At 40.4% G+C, this 18,092-nt stretch overlaps 1 long non-coding RNA gene across 1 annotated transcript in view; it reads right to left on the minus strand.

The window, feature by feature from the left end:
• Positions 1 to 3,468: 3,468 nt before the first annotated feature.
• Positions 3,469 to 18,092, minus strand: part of LOC127450138 (uncharacterized) — a 28,520-nt gene continuing 13,896 nt past the window's right edge. The window contains exons 2-4 of the long non-coding RNA XR_007898916.1: positions 10,117 to 10,245; positions 9,913 to 10,029; positions 3,469 to 7,702 (exon numbers count right to left, since the gene is read on the minus strand). This is a non-coding gene — a long non-coding RNA (uncharacterized LOC127450138). The remainder of the gene's footprint in view (positions 7,703 to 9,912; positions 10,030 to 10,116; positions 10,246 to 18,092) is intronic.

The raw sequence follows: 18,092 nt of genomic DNA on the forward strand, positions 1-18,092 counted from the left end.
CACTTATATATGATCTACCAAGGCATGGCTAATACATTCCATACATGTCACCTTTATGTATCATCCTATTCTTTGACTCCAGTCTGTTTATTTTAAGAAGTGGACAGGAGCCACCTGTGGAGGAACTTCACCATATATTTTCTCAGTAGTCATGAGAGCAGTTTACCCCATGTGAGCACATTCCATTCCTATACAGGCTGCTTCACACATACACTAAGAGTCATGCTTAACCATCAGAAATAATTGTAGAATAAAATGGCTATATTAACATTGATTATACTTGATTAATTTATACTCAACTTGATACAAATATTCTACATTGGTAAGAGAAGGGCATATTCTAAATCTGTTCAGAATCCCATTGACAAAAAGAGGAAGATGTTTTTCAGTTCAGGATGTGTTGAGGCAATTGTTCACAGAGATACAAGTGATTTTGAAATGTAACCAGAGGACAGTGATAGTGATGAAAAAAGTACAGTAAATGATGTAAGGATCTTACTAATGAAAGTGAGGGGTAAAAAAACAGGAAGAAAGTCAAAGTGAGGAAAAAGAGGAAAGTGAGAATAGTTCCTCTGATGAAAGGTGTGATTCAGCTTATAGCAAGAAGAAATCTGCCAAGTGTCACTGGTATCACAACCAGTAGAGAAGACTGAGCATTGGGACAAATGCACAAAGTCTTATCTTGAAGTCAGCAGACCTTCTGTTGTGAGGGTGTACAACCAGTGCATGGGTGGCATTGATTTGCTTGATTCCTTCACAGCCAAGTACAAGCTGAACATCATCCAGACATTGGTACTTGTATATCTTCTGGCACACTATCATACTTGGAGTAGTCAATGCTTGGTTGCTGTACAGGTGTGATTGCAAAGCCTTGCAAATCCCAGAAAAAGACTTCCAGGCACAGTTGGCTACCTCCCTCATTTAGATAAATACTGCAAAGAGAGCCAGACCATCCACAGCTGAAGAGAGGTCATCAGCTCCCAAAGAGAAAAAGATGCGCTGCAATGTCCCACCCCCCAGCATTTGGCAAGATAATGTGGGGCATTTGCCGGTGAAGACAGAAAAAAGAGCCAGATGTAGGTACTGCAAGGATGAATCTGCCTGCATGAAGTGTGATGTCCGCTTGTGCTTCAATGACCACAAAACTGTTTTCTTAATTTTCATATGTAAATGGTCACACAATAGTCATTTTTATTTGAAAACGTGAGGAAAACAAAACAAAACAGGAAAATGTAAACTCTTCAAGTTTTAAGAATATTCAGATGATCTTTTGCAAGAATACTGTTTTAAAAATTTTAAATATTTAAAGTTAACTGTTTATGAGTTTACCCTTACAAAAAATCATATACATTTGTGTTGAACTGTGTTGTGAACTGAAAAGTTTAACTTACTGTATTCAAAAAAAGTTGAGACATTTTGCAACCCTAAATGCCCAGCATTGCAATTCTTCCCCAATGCAAAATCTGCATAAACCTAATGTTTTTTATAATCATTGGCTTCCTAAAAACATGTTTAAGAGTGAAAAAAAAAATAATAATAATATGTCAAGAACATCAATGCTTAGGTCTCTCAGGGTTAAAGGGTGAAGACACCACGCGTGTGCGTTGTGTGTTTGAGAAATTATTTCAACTTTACATTATCCGATTTAACATTGTGGCGAGCAGGGTAAGGGCCGAGCGGCGTCAGGGCAGAGCGAGGCTGGGAAGATAAGTGGTGAATGTGCCACACCAGTCTCGCATTCCATTGAGGGGCGGTGGGAGTATTTAAAGAGAGGAGACAGCGACAGACGGGGAGAGAGAGACGCCTGAAGCTGTGTGTTAGTCGACATGTTAGTGTGAATCAGTTTGTTATTGTGTGCAACTGAAAAGTGCAACAATAAATGTCTATGTGTTTTGTCAAGCCGGTTCCCGCCTCCTCCTTGCCCATCGTATGAATTGTAACAAACATGCTTACCCTTTAGCTTTGGGGTGGAACAGCTTAGAGCAGGGGTACTCGATAGGTGGACTCCGGTCCGGATTCGGACCGCAGGACAAATCAATCCGGACCGAGATCTAAATCTTTGTGCCAGTTATCTGACACCTGGCTAAGTAATTGTGTAAGCATATGTGTATAAAAGCTTGGTGTGAATGGCCTTTTAAACTAGCGTGTTAAATGTCTGCAACAGAATCATATGAACAAGCAACGCTCCCCACGCATTGCTACTCTTTTCCGCATTAATGTGAATAGACTAGTGATGAGAAGATCGGATCATTTTACTGACTTGGATCTTTGAGTCTCGTTCAGCAAAATGAACAAATCTTTATTCAAGTCATTTCGTTCATTTCGTTCATTTAAGCAGAATTAAATTAAAAAGTTACATTTTCAATAGCCAAATCCCCTCCGACACGTCTGCTTACGCAAACTTTGATTATAGTCCCAATAAGGAAAAATTTATAATGCAGCTAAGGACATATTATGAGAAACAGAAATGATTAGTTCACCTCTGGAATCTTCTTGTCCGAGTCATTCATTCTTATTTTCATGTGACAGCCGTATGTGCATAGCGTATCCGTGTGACAAAAGAACGAACGACTTGGACCAGAAGACTCGAGAGGTGAACTAAACATTTCTGTTTCCTGTGCGAACAATGCATAGCGTATACAGCTGTCACATGACAAAAGAACGAACGACTCGAACCAAAAGAGTCAAGAGGTGAACTAATAATTTCTGTTTCCTGTACAGCACCTATGCGGTTTTCACGTAACAAACGAACGGAGGTTGCGCAATGGATATGCGCGGCCAACACAAAATGAACGAATCACTCTCTGAGACTACTCGTTCTTCTGAGTCACATAAAAGATTAATTCAAAATGAATGAATCGTTCATGAACGACCCATCACTCGAATAGACATGAAGCGCCGCATTGTAGAGCTGCAGACACGGTTATTTTAATGACAGTAGACCATAGCGGAGACATACAGAAAGCAGCAATACTGATGGACACCGGCATCTTTCTTTAAAATACACAGCAGAAAACAAGAATTAATTTTCATGTGTCTGATATGACTCCGAAAGTTCAGCTAAGACAGGTTTGTGACAGGACAATTGAATATGGTTCCTGAGCGCCATTAGACTATAAAAATTTTTTCCCTTCTTAAATGAGCTTGAATATTATTTAATTACATTGAAACATTATTTGATAGTCAGCCCATACTTAACTACAGAAGACAGAATTTTTAAGCTGGACTGTTGTGATGTACATTGTTTACTGGACTGGAGTGCTATCACTCAGCTCCAATACAAACAGTTCATCTTATCTCCTAATAATTATGTCAAAGGGCACTCGATTTATAAACCCTGAACTATTGTATTTTTACTTTAATTGAATACCCCTGGCTTAGAGTAAATAAAACATGGGTGGAACTGAAACTGATCTTCTTTGTACACAGTGATATTAACCCACACAGAAACAGATGAACATTTGGCTGATTTTACTAACAATTCTTCCAAGGTGTAAGAGTATTGTAACAGACTTGATTCATACTGGCTTCTATAATAAGCCATTACCAGAAGATAAAATTCCATTACAAAACATCAAGCCAAATAGGAAAAGAAGCAAGTCTTTTTATGTAATACATAAATCATTGGCTACAACACTGGAGTAGTGATATGACTCATGACTGCTCTTTTAGTCCCGTACATATTGATTTGGCAAAGGTGTAATGTACAAATTGTCAACTGTTTCAACAACACATTTCATTGTTATCATATCAGGCCAGATGGCACTGATGTTTCCAGTCTTCCTAACCTCATGCACAAAAGTACTCTGTACATTTATTAGTGAATCTTTACATAAAGGCCTGCTAGATTTAACAAGTACCTCAACTAAAACACAGCAATATTTGGTACATGCACAATATGCAGGGCTTTGATGTGCACACGTTTGTTTAAAAATGACAGAAGTCATTAATTAAACAGAATGTACCATCTTTCAAGTATACAGCACTGTTGTGTCTTTTCTTAAGTAGGTCATATTTTTGAGTGTGATACAGAACTCCATTAACCAAGAAACTGTTGTAAGACCAGAAACAGTTACATAGATTTCCACATAACTTAGCAATGGCAAGCCTATATGAATATATACGTATATGTGATATTTTCCTGCAATGGGGGATGCCCAAAACCCTTGACACTTTCATTTAATATTTCACATTTATCTGTTTTTTGCTTATTAAAATAAAGTTCTTCAACAAATGACTGGACCTTTGCACTTGTGATAGTATGTTTGGCCTTTTCTTGCAATTCTCTCCACAACAGACATTTTCTAGCTATTTGTGAAGGGACAAACTGTGTTCCGTGAAAATACTTCAAAAGAGTGCCAATAATGGATTCAATTGGAAAGGCTGACATAGCCCATAATGGCCCCCAGTGTTTCACACATTGTGCGACATGTGTGAGCAAGCGTATGTTGAAAGTCATGTGGTCTTTCCCATACAGTCTTTGAAATTCAATGACAAATTTTTTGAGAGCCAGTTCTGACAACAAGATGCTTCTAGTCTTGATCTTATCCTGCAGTAATTTATATATGCCAAACACCAATAGGAACAAATTATTCCAAAATCTGGCCGGGAGTATGACTTTCAATACAGGCAGAGCATAAAAGAGGAGAAATGCTCGCCACTCTGCTTTCCAGCTTTCCAGAACTTCCTTTCACTCATTGACCTTGGTGTCCTAGTTAACAGTAGGTTTTATTTTTCAAGTCGCAAATCAACCTCTTCAATCTGTTTGCCAATGTACCAGGGGGCTTCACTGTTTGCTGTATCAAATCACAATGTGGACAGTTGCCGACTGACTCCAAGGCACACATTGTGTTTATATTCAGGAATGAAACCACTTATCATTTGGAAATGACTAAGCTTCATTAAAAGAGATGGCCCTTTGACTCTAAACACTGGCTCATTACCTGAAGCTGACACTGCATGACTGAAATTATCTCTCTAATTTCGAAGTGGGGGTTCAGGTTGACTGTATGGATAGGATATACCACTTTGTCACATATTCCCTGTTTTTGTATTGACTTTTATGTTGAAATTCTTGTTTAGTTCCTGTTTCCTGTTAGTTTGTAGTCCTTTAGTAGTTTCATTTTTTGATTGGTTTTCCCCTGATTGTTTTCCCCAGGTGTTCCTCGTTCCCTTGTTTGCCCTTGTGTATTTAAGCCCTTGTTTTCCCCTGGTTTCTTTGTCAGTTTTTAAATGTGTTGTCTGGTTTCCCGTGTCTGGTTTCCCGTGTCTGGTTTCCCGTGTTTTTGTTTCATTTTATTCTGAGTTACTTTGTTCATTTTTGTTTTTCGTTAAAGCCGCATTTAGATCCTCATTCCTCGTCTGCCTCGTCACAGAAAGACTGACCTAAAAATGGATCTAGCGGCCGTCAGAATTCTGCTCCTTCAGCAAGGGGACCGTCCAGTTGAGGATCACGTCCGTGAGTTTCTAGAGCTGGCAAATGTAGTGCACTGTCCAGACCGCTCTCTGGTGGTTTTCTTCCGGGCTGGTCTGAATAGTGCACTTAGGGAACTGATGCCTCTGGCTGATCCTCACTGGACACTCTGCGAATATGTGGAGAAGGCTCTGGAACTTTGCAGTTCCCTTTATACAGTGGATTATGGTGGGAACCCCGGGCCAAAACCTGCGTCTTTGGCTCCCTTGTCAAGCCTTCCACGGCCCGTCTCGAAGCCTTCCATGGCACCTATCTCCAAGTTGTATGATCTACCACTGATGTCAGTGCGTAGGTCCATGAAGACCCTACCTCAAAAATTGTCCACAGCCAACGAGCCCACGCCTGCCATGGCCAACACGTTGCCAGCCTCGTCCGTCCCTCGTCGTCCTCCCGTACCATGGAGGTCATTTCCTATTCATCCAGGACTCTTTGTCTCAAGTCTGCCACGGCTCTGACTTCCACGGCTTCGCCCCTCGAGTCTGCCACGGCTCTGACTTCCACGGCTTCGCCCTTCGAGTCTGCCACGGCTCCACCCGCTCCCCCAGAGACTATTCCTCCAGTGGCTCTGCCTCCTGACCCTGTCTCGGACCTGCTGCTGCCTCCCAGGACTCCTGACTCAGTCCCCACCTTGAGGTCATCTCCTTGGTCTCCTGGCCATCTGCCTGATCTGCTCTGATCTGCCCTGGTCTCCTGGCTGTCCGCCTGGTCTCCTGGCCGTCCGCCTGATCTGCCCTGGTCTCCTGGCCGTCCGCCTGATCTGCCCTGGTCTCCTTGGTCCTCACTCCCCCCAGCTCCGCCTTGGTCTTCCGAGCCCCCAGCTCCAGCTCAGCCCTCTGAACCTCTGGCTCCAGCTCAGCCCTCTGAACCTCTGGCTCCAGCTTGGTCATCAGAGCCTGCAGCGTCACCCTGGCCCTCCATACCTCTGGCTCTGCCTTAATTTCAAGCCACCCTGACTTTGCCTTGTTCCTCTGCTCCCCTTGTGCCCCCTTGAACTGCCTGTTACCCCTTGTGCCCCCCTGAACTACCTGTTTTCCCCCACACTCCTTGGACTTTTAGTTTTTTGGAGCATCTGGAATCTGCTCCTTAAAAGGGGGGGGCTCTGTCACATATTCCCTGTTTTTTCTATTGACTTGTTGAAATTCTTGTTTAGTTCCTGTTAGTTTGTAGCCCTTTTTGTATTTTCATTTTTTGATTGGTTTTCCCCAGGTGTTCCTCGTTCCCTTGTGTATTTAAGCCCTTGGTTTCTTTGTTCATCTTTACATGTGTTGTCATTTTCTGTGCCTGGTTTCCTGTGTTTTTGTTTCATTTTATTCTGAATTACTTTGTTCATCTTTTTGTTTTTCATTAAAGCTGCATTTAGATCCTCATTCCTCGTCACAACCTTTGTGATAAAAGTCACAACCATAAAAACCATTAAATTGCTTTGTTACGAAGCACTGGACGAGCCACCGACTCAGCGCTACAAACCAGCACAAACACTTTAGAAACATGCCAGTTTCCCTGTATGTCTTGCCAGTCAATACCTTCAGTCTCTAATGAGGCTTCTTTAACAAATTGTGTTAGTAATGTTAACATGGATGGTTTACTTGGCCCAAACCATAACGCTCACATCAAAATGTGCTTTTTGCCTCACTTCCGGTTCCAGTTCAATTACCTGACACTGAATTGGCCAAATGCTGCATTTACAACTTTTGAACACTGGTGCGCCATCACAATTCCAAATTAGTGTCAAATCAACTTTTTCCAAGAACTCCACTGTCACATAACATTTGATACTCTTCACCAGACTGTATGTCAGAGAGAACCCCAAAGGTTCTAGTTTTTTCATTAATACTGACACCATGTTCTTGCAGAAGTTGCTAAATCTGTGCATACAGGGGCAGCACAAGAAAAAAGAATCCATTCTTTAGGTTTGCATTGGCGTCAATTACTGTGTTGCAAGAGTCACACTGAGATGGATGGTCTACTCTAATGCCAAGGTATTTTAAACTGCTTTCACAATAAAAGTGAACTTCAAATTTAGACGAACTTCCAAATTCTTTGTGGAAAAGTTAATGTGAAGATGGGATCAGACCTGGAAACATTATGTTAAACATTTCCAGTAAGTGCTTTGCCAGTTAAATTATGCTGTAACAGATAGGACATCAACATCAATACACTTTCTCCTTTTGAAAGAGGTGCACCAGGATACAAGGGCTTGTCACCAGTAACTGCTTTATCTTCACTGCCCTAGAGAGAGAGAGAGAGAGAAAAAAGAGAGAGACAAAAGATTTACCAATGTGAGCAGCAGAACGAAGCAGGAATATCAGTCCAGCATATTTTCTTTTCTTTTTTAGCAAATTAATTTTCTAGAAATACTTGCCCTGGATTATCACAAAATGGATAATCATTTCATCATATCCTACAGAGCTGCAAACCAAAAAGAAAAGAGTAGCTACCTGTGTGCGTGCCTATGTGTTCAAGTTTGGTAAATTCTTGGGTTATAGAATTACCCAGGCATGATATGAGTCTGTGGCAGGGCGGAGGGCGGGGCTGGGCTGTGATGCCGCACATCCGGCCCCTAATTAAGCTGATTAAGCCCGAGAGGGATAAAGGCAACCGGAGACAGCAGTGCGACGGAAACACACCTGTGTGTGTTTGTCTTTTTGCTTAAGTTTATTATTAAAATATTATTTATATTGTTAAGCCGGTTCTCGCCTCCTCCTTTCCATTGAACTGTGTTACACTGGTGCCGCAACCCGAGAAGGAGGAGGGATGCGCTGTAGTAGAGTCCTCGCCACTACTATCCACCCCAACGGAGCAGCCGCGGCTATCCGCCGGGGGACGGAGAAGCCCGGCCACCTGAGAGCGGAGGAACAGCCGCAGACCGCGAGGGGAGGAGGGGCTCCTGGCCGACCGCCTAGAGCAGGAGGACCGCTGCCAGGGGCGGGGGAGACCCCTTCCATCCACCGAAAATGTGGCAGGGCGTTCCGTCCACCAGGGGCCGGAGGACTGCCTCCGATCCGACGGGGGGGGCGCAGCTGTCATCCACTAGAGGGTGGAGGAGTGGCCCGAGAACCAGGTTACGGCATATCAGAGAACTGGCGAGTAAATTATTATTTTTTTTTCTCTCTCTCCTCTCTCTCCCACTGCCGCTCCGCATTGGCCTTTCCTTCTCTTTTGAAATATTGTGTTTTTGGTTGGTATTATCACTGTTACAGTGTGTAAGTACCGCATTTTTTTAATTATTATTATTGTTGTTTCCCTCCCCTTGTTCCCTCCCAGATCCAGGAAGACGGGGATTACCTGCCGGCAGATGGGGCCGGAAGGGCATGCCCTCCCCCAGAAAAAGGGGGGGTGGGGGATGTACATTATGCCAGTGGCTCCCCGGCCTGAGAGAACGAGGGAGGAATGTGGCAGGGCGGAGGGCCGGGCCGGGCCGGGCCGTGATTCCGCACACCCGGCCCATAATTAGGCTGATTAAGCCCGAAAGGGATAAAGGTAACTGGAGACGGCAGTGCAATGGAGAGAGAGTTACGGGCAGCTGCCCAACACCTGTGTTTGTTTGTCTTTTTGCTTAAGTTTATTATTAAAATATTATTTACTTTATTAAGCCGGTTCTCACCTCCTCCTTTCCATTGAACGGTGTTACAGAGTCCTAATGGTGACAATATCCTTATTAGTTTTTCTTTGTGCTTTCCTGGGTTGGTAATACAGAATACTGTATTTGTATCTGTCCATTCACTTCCATTATTGTGGCAAAACAAGTCTCATAACACTTTTAGAACAAACACAAAGTGGATTATACAAATATAAATAACAAGTTACCTTTTTTGTGCAATCAATTATTTTGGCATTACCTCGCAAGGCTGGTATTTTGGCATAATCCATTTCACTATGTCTGTTATTGTCCATTATGTTCATTTATATACTAAATGTGTTACTTTGAGACTTTTGTGCTGTGCTATGAATGTGAATGGACAGATACATTACAGTAGTAAAGTTAAGTAATTACCGCCCTCTCAGTGCAGTAGCAATGCCACATTGCTGTACTGTTACAGCAAAATTTAACACATGAGTTTGTTACCTTTAAGAACATTTTATTTTGTCTCCAGTTAACATCAAATTTGAAATAAAGATTCAGAATTTTGGAAGTTTGGTGTAGTGCCTGAATTCCATGTTTACAGACACTGTCATTTTGAAATAGTCTGACATTAGAATGCCTTGCACTATTACATGCTTCTTCAACTCCACCTCACACAACTATAAAATAAAGTATCATTTAAGGACAAAAACTCATTGCGGTTTCCCCAGTTGTTCATATCTGTGTCTGTTGGCCTTAGGGAAACATCTGCTACAGTTAGGCTATAGCTATTTTATATTGCCTACAAAAGCACTCATTTTTAGTGAGCTATTACACTAACTACTACCACTGTGTCATTGAACCATTTACTACATACCACTGAGAATTCAGATGCGTTTTCTCCACTAGTACTGCCCTCCACCACATCGTTTTCATATTCACTCCTGGCAGAATCAAGCATGTTCCCTTCGGAATATGACAGGTCTTCCTCGTTCTACAGGTTAACAAGGGAAAAATTTGACTAGGCATCTGTTTCATCAAAGGTAAGAACTGTGTGATGTATGTATAATTGTGTATTTACCTCTTGAATGTCAGCACACAACAGGCTAGTTGTGGAGGAGTTTTCATTGTCCACTTCATCATCCTCCTCTTCAATGTTGGAAGCATTACTCATGATATCTTCTGTATTTATTCTGCCATCTTTCTTATTCTAAAGGTAACAGAATGAATGGAAACAGAATGAATAGTTGAATGAATGAAAGAATATCATTGAATTTGTTAGATTGGTGCATGTTGGGAGAATGCAAGTTTGATTTAATTTTTATTTGAGTGTCCCGCACCTTTCTGGTGCCCAGCCCACATGGGCTTACAAGACACAAGTAGTGGGAGAATGGAGTTTGTCATTTGGGCAAAAGGGTGGCACTTGAGGAAAGGTCATAGGGTCACCACAATAAAGTGGAATCTTCCTTTAGGGAGTATGAATGCACTAACTAAATATCAGAGCAATCCACTAACTACATGTAATATCTTGCATGCAAAGTTGACATTTTGGCATGAAGGTGGCACTGGATGAAAGGCCATAGGGTCAACAGAGTTGACAGGTCATCCTCTGAAGAGCATGAATGTGCTCACCAAATTTCATGGCAATTGGCCAAGCATATTTCGAGATTTGTTGCCTTGGAGCAATAAGTTGGATGGAAAGACATAATAACAATGCCAACGAGGCTACAACTGTGTAATTGTGTATTTACCTCTTCAATGTCAGCATACAACAGGCTAGTTGTGGAGGATTTTTGGACAGGCCAAAAATGATACTGTCTTATGTTGTCCAGACTGATGTTCCAAGTTCTCTAAGTATGGTTTAATCCATATTCCAAAAGTTTTGATCACTTTAGGTCTAGCTTCATACAGATGAAACATTCTGGTTGGAATACTGGTGCAGAGGCCGGATTACTTAGATTTGCTTTGAGTTTGACTGCGTATTGTAAGGCCAGTTTCAGATGCCAATTCTGGAGGGAAGGTTCACTGGCTTCTGTATAATGGCTTTGAATGGGACTTGTTCTGAAGGCTCCAAGAGCTAGACGTATTCCCTGGTGGTGTATTGTTTCAAGTGTTCGAATGTATGACTTCCTTGCCTGACCATACACAATACTCCCGTAATCCAGTTGGGATCTAATTAATGTTCTGTAGAGACGTAAAAGAACGGTAGCATCTGCACCCCATTTTGTATTGGCCAGGACTTTTAAAATATTCATTGTTTTAAAACATTTTTTCCTCAGCATCTTCATATGTGGGATAAAGGTGAATTTATTATCACAGACAAGGCCTAAGAATTTGAAGTCATTCACTACTTTGATGGGTTCTCCCTCCATACTCAACTCTGGGTCAGGGTGTAAGGATCGGAGAAGGCAAAAATGCATACATACTGACTTTGTTTTGGAAAATCTGATTCCATTCTTTATTGACCAGTTGTTTATTTTATTTATGCATAGTTGTAGCTGTCGTACAATTATATTCATATTTTTCCTCCATAGCTTATGCATAGGTCACCAACGTATAGGCTTCGAAAAATGTGGGGGTCAATAAATTTGATTACACTATTGATTTTGATGCTGAATAAAGTCACTGAAAGGATGCTCCCTTGTGGAACTCCCAGCTCTTGTACATGTGGGTTTGATAGTGTAGTACCTACTCGAACGTGAAAATGTCTGTTTGTCAAGAAGTTGGAGATAAAGATGGGTAGGTTGCCTCTGATCCCAAGTTCATACAAGTCTTTGAGTATTCCATATCTCTAGGTGGTATCATAGGCCTTCTCAAGGTCAAAGAAGATGGCTACAGCATGTTCTTTTTCAATGAAACTGTTCCAGAATGACAAACGATTCAAGTCTGATGAGGTGGTCCAAAGTGCTTTTGCCTCTTCTAAACCCACACTGGTAATCACTAAACTTATGCTCTGATTCCAGAATCCATACCAGACGGTCGTTGATCATTCTCTCAATGGTTTTGCAGAGACAGCTAGTCAGAGATATGGGACTGTAGTTGTTTGCGTCAGAATGATCCTTACCTGGTTTGGGGATGGGAATAATTATTGCTTCTTGCCACGAAGGTGGTATATTCCCTGTTTTCCAAACACTGTTAAAAATCTCCAGGAGGTGTAGTACTGTTGTATGTGGTAAGTGCTTCAAGAATTCGTAATGGATTCTGTCTAGTCCAACTGTGGTATTATGGGAACGTTTGATAGCCCTTGTAAGTTCCACTACAGTGAAGGGTTGATTATATGGCTCAGTGTTATTTGAGTGGAAATTCATGAGTTACTGTTCCTGTTGTGTACGTATCCTATTGAATTCTGGTCGGCAGTTGTCTAATGAAGAGTTCTTTTCGAAAGATTTTGCTAGAATGTTGGTTATTTATTGGATCATAGTTACGAGAGTGCCTTGATGCTTGATGTGTTGAATTTGAGTTTCTTCATCTTTGTTTTTCATCTTACAAATCAGGTTCCAGATTTTTGGTGATGGTGTATTTGCTGTTAGGTTAGATATGTATTTTCTCCAACTCTGTCTTTTTGCATTATTTATTATCCATTGGGCTTATGCTCGGCATATCTTAAATCTTACCAGATTTTCTTCTGTTGGATGTCTGTTGAAGATTCTCTCCACTTTTTTTCCGAGCTTTTATGGCTTTTTTGCAGTTGTCATCAAACCATTGGTTATGCCTGCAACTTGGTTTTGGTGATGTCTTAGGGACGGTATCATTTGGTATTTCTATCAACTTGTCTGTGAAACTTGTAACTGGGTCTTGGCTGTCTTGGCTGAATTAAGTTTCATAGCATTGGGTCTGGGGGGCCTGGGTAGCTCAGTGGTAAAAGACAATGGCTACTACCCCTGGAGTTCGCTAGTTCGCTAGTTCGAATCCCAGGGCATGCTGAGTGACTCCAGCCAGGTCTCCTAAGCAACCAAATTGGCCCCGTTGCTAGGGAGGGTAGAGTCACATGGGGTAACCTCCTCATGGTCACTATAATGTGGTTCATTCTCAGTGAGGCGCATGGTGAGTTGAGCATGGATGCCGCAGTGGGTGGCGTGAAGCTTCCACACGCACTATGTCTCCATGGCAACACACTCAACAAGCCATATGATAAGATGCATGGGCAACTGGCATTTGTCCTCCGCCACCCAGATTGAGGTGAATCACTACATGACCACGAGGACTTAAAAGCACATTGGGAAATGGGCATTCCAAATTGGGAGAAAAAGGGAAAAAAATAAAATAAAAAAACATTGGGTCTGGAACAGGTACCAGTTGGCTTTATTGAGGTACCATCTTGGAAAATTATGTTGGATATTTGATCTTGTAGATCTTGCATGTGGAAGCTTCACGCCACCCACTGCGGCATCCATGCTCAACTCACCATGCGCCTCACTGAGAATGAACCACATTATAGTGACCATGAGGAGTTAGGGGAAACCAATTAGGGGAAAATTATCACTTCCACACAGATCGTCCCAGGTGTGCCATGAGAAATCTAGCAAGAGATCAGGTTTGCATATTGTTAAATAGATTTTTTAATATGTTCCATGTCCTGGGTGCAGGTAAGTGTCTGAACCATCATTGAGGATACACAGTTCATTGATATTAAAGAAGTCTTCAAGTATTTTTCCCTTCTTATTTGTGCGACTTCCTCCCCTTAAATGGCTGTGACTGTTGAAGTCGCCTGCAAATATGTAGGGGGTTGGGAGTTGATCAGCAAGATTCCACAGATCTTGAAGTGTGACAGGTGTATCTGGAGGCAAGTAAATGGAACACAATGTGATGGCCATATGGACGGTTAAACGTACAGCTATTGCTTGGAGATTAGTGTCTATTGTGACTTGACTGTGAATTACGTTGCGATGAACGTTGCGTATGTTTGGTCCATTTGTGTTAAATCATACACATTTTTTTAGGGATATTTGACCATTTGGTGATAAATGTGTTTCTTGGAGACAAAATGCAAGAGGGCTGAGTAACATGGCTAGTTGTTGAAGTTCTGCAAAGTTTGCTTTGACACCTCGACTGTTCCATTGAATGATACTGTTACTTGTCAAGTTGGTAGCACCGGAACTTGGACTCTACTCCTACTCTTAGGAGAGGGACTCCGACTGCGGTGTTTTCCGCCATATCTATATGTTTTATATGATCAGCTTTCCGTGGCCTGTTCTCCTGACTAGCTTTTTGTGACTGTGCTTTTGTGCTTTGGTGTGGCTCCTTTCCTTTTGATATTAGGGAATGTTCCATTGTCGGATTTGGTTCTTCGCTAGCTCTGGTTTGTGTTTGACTGGTAGAGGTTTGAGTGCTCTCAAATGCTTTGCGTTTTCTTTTTTGACGAAGGTGGGTTTTTGTTGCTGAATAACTGAGGTTTGTCTTTTGTTAGCCAGGTCACATCTGTCTGGCACTCAACTGTATGTTTGGCTGGTAATGTTACAAATGCGAAGGATTTCTCAAACTTAAAATCTGGGAGCTTTTCTACCTCTTTGCGAGCTTCTACATAGTTCACTATTTTTTTACATTTTACTCTTTGAATTTCTTTTTCTTTAATCCATATAGGACAGTGTTTTAATGAGGCCGGGTGATCCCCTGAGCAATTTCGGATTTTGATGGTTTTAAACAGGTTTCTTCATGCCTGTCCTCTCCGCAATTATAACAGGTAGAATTGTTCTTGCACCCAGCGGAGCTATGACCAAACCTCTGACAACTGAAGCATCTTAGGGGGTTAGGGATGTATATGTCAACGGGGACCCTCAAGTACCCTAACCAGATCCATTCAGGTAATTGAGGTTTGTTGAATGTCATAATATACATACCAGTCTTTATCATTTGTTCTCCTTTTTTTATTGTAATCCTCTTTACACTTGTAACACCTTGTTGTGCTAGTTCTGAAGCTATTTCAGTCTCATCTATGTCATGTAGTTCTCTGGTTCTTATTATGCCTTTGCTGGAGTTTAGGTATGGGTGTAAAGATGCCTTCATAGGGACACCAGCCAAAGTGTTTGCACACAGTAGATTATCTACATGAACTTTCTTTGTACATTCGACCAGAATCTGGCCTGACCTCAACCTTTTCGCGTCATTGACAGTTCCTGCAATCCCTGCGATTCCTTTTTTAATTGCTAAAGTGTGAAGACATCTGGAAACAAACACTCGAGAAAGACAAAGCCAAAAAGTAGGTGGATGGAGGATGTGGAAGAGGATGAACGGCCAACAAAACAGGTAATTACATAGATAAAAACAGTATGGGGAGGATTCTATGCCACCTCTCTAAGTGATTCTTGCAGAAATAAAATGTGCATTGCAATACAGAAGTGATATATTACTTTCTCATTATTCATTATTGACGCTGACTGATGAAAACTGAAACTGAAAAGCAAAACCTTCCTTTCCATTGTTCTGACCTCACTTGATCTCTTCACTAAAAAACACTCAATAGGGATTTATTTTTTTAAGAATTTGCATTACTTCAGATTTGCAACAAGTTGTCCCTTCAGTTCCATTTAGAGTGTGAGATAATCGTGTCACATTGAAATGTAATCACTGTCAAATGTCTTTAAAAGCAAATCCCTGTTGACTGGCTGTCAATAAAGAAATCAAGTGATATTAGAACAACGTAAAGTGTTTGCATCCCAGTTTGGCATGTTTATTGTCACTAATTAATAGTAATGACATTTCTGTGTTGCCTGTCACATTTTACACTGTTATGATTGCTTTATGATTATTTATGGTAGATTTTATTTGTTGTAATGTTTGATTTTAATTGTAAAAAGATTTAATCCATGATGATGCATTCACTCTGTGATGCTGTGTGAATGCCTGCCTTGACTCCAGCAATTATGTCAGTGGTATGGAAGTATTTCACCATTTCTGACAAAGATATACGTATTTGCAAACCTAGTTTAGCTGAAATTTATGGATGGGGTACATCATCAAAACCTTTTTAATACTTCAGGTTTTGAGCCATCACTTGAAAACACAGCAAGACGATGGCTGTTGTGGTTTCCATTTGAGTACTTGGCGTGTGTTTCTGTGTTTTCATTTTCTGTTTTGGCCCAATAATTTTTACTTAGGCTATAAACATTTTTATTTCTAGTCTGTATTTTTTTAACTGAAATGCTAATCTCAGTCATTTTGTTTAATACTGTAATCATATGATTATTGATAATGATTTTCGGTTTAAAAAAAATTCTTATTGTTTTTGTAAATGCTGCATTGGTCATTGTACAATATCTCATATCTCATATCTCAATGTCTCATTATCAGTGCCATAAATTCAGTCAAATGCAAGACCAAAGCGGATAGTTAAATAAATAAAATAATTGGCCAAGTCCCAAAATTAAATTAACTAATATATTCTAATTACCACTAAATATTTATTAGAATCAATGTTGTTGCACATGCCTGCTATTGAAAAACTTTAAATTGTAATTTTGACAGCAAAAGAGCAAAAAGACAACCTGTACCCCAAAAGATGCAGCAGACCAAACAATTGAAGGCCTGAAGAAGGAGCTGATGGCAAAGCAAACCTAAATTATTTGAACATTTACAAATTGTACTGTAATTAGAGTTTAAGTAATAACTTTTATGTAACTTTTGCTGCAAAAGAGGATGCAGACTATTTCATCTTGTGTTTGACACAGTAGTTTTTTTTTTTTTTTTTTTAATCATTGTGTTCTGGTGTAGTCAACTATCGAAAAAGGAGTCATCATCAGATGAGGACCGACTGCCAAGAAACTGGAGTAAGGCTCAGCTACAAATAAAGGAACTTAAAAGAGAGACCAAGAGGCTGAAAGAAGACAATGTTAAAGAGATACTAGATGCCATGAGAGGTAATTATATGAATTTTAAGAAATTAAGTTAAACAAATACTCTGCCCTTGTGTAGACAAGATCACAAAAATAAAATGCAGAAAAACTAAAGCAACATCAAATTTGTAATGGAACTTTACACCCAAAACGATAATAATTACATATATTTTATCCATTTCGTCGGGATTTAATGTCTCCCATCACTAGGGATGGGTATTGGGAACTGGTACTAAATTGGTACAGGTTCCTGACTGGTCAGTACTGAAATAAAGCTCCTGGACAAATGGTGCTGCTATCGGTATTTATGTAACGTTAATTAGAGCCCAACCGATATGGGATTTTTGAGACCGATACTGATTTTAGAGGGGGGAAATTCACCGATTATCGATATGGTGGGCGATATAGTTAATTTTTGAGAACTTTTCTATGTGGATTGTTCACCGATTTTGCACCGATATTACTATGCAAAGGTACTCAGAAGGCTGCTTTCATAAACAAATATTTTGATCAAAGAATATTTGACATTATTATTATACATTGTCAAAAAATTCTAGAAATGAACACTGAGAAAATAAAGAATAAGTAAAAATACAATAAATAGCTTAAAAAACATCAGTACTGTATGTTCAGTATCAGTCAGTTGCTGACCATTTAAAAAAAGAATAAATTCAAATAAAATAAATAGCTAAATAAATATCAGTACTGTTTAGTATCGGTCAAATGCTAACCATTAAAAAAAAGAATAAATAAAAATAAAATAAATAGCTAAATGTATGTGTATAACAGATGTTTAAATTGTGTTGTGTTAATTTGATGTTATTGTAAATTGGTATATGTCTCATCACTGTCACGACTGCTATGTTGATCGGAACTGCACCCAAGAATTTCACACACCATTGCACTTGTGTATATGGCTGTGTGACAATAATGTGATTTGATTTGATTAAATAAATATCAGTACTGTTTAGCATCAGTCAAATGCTGACCATTAAAATAAAGAATAAATAAAAATAAACTAAATAGCTAAATAAATATCAGTACTGTTTAATATCAGTCAAATGCTGAATATTTACATTTAGCAGACGCTTTTATCCAAAGCGACTTACAGTGCCCTTATTACAGGGACAATCCCCCTTGGAGCAACCTGGAGTTAAGTGCCTTGCTCAAGGACACAATGGTGGTGGCTGTGGGAATTGAACCAACAACCTTTTGCTTACTAGTTCAG

This window comes from Myxocyprinus asiaticus, chromosome 13, assembly GCF_019703515.2.
Source record: "Myxocyprinus asiaticus isolate MX2 ecotype Aquarium Trade chromosome 13, UBuf_Myxa_2, whole genome shotgun sequence".
Lineage (NCBI taxonomy): Eukaryota > Metazoa > Chordata > Actinopteri > Cypriniformes > Catostomidae > Myxocyprinus > Myxocyprinus asiaticus.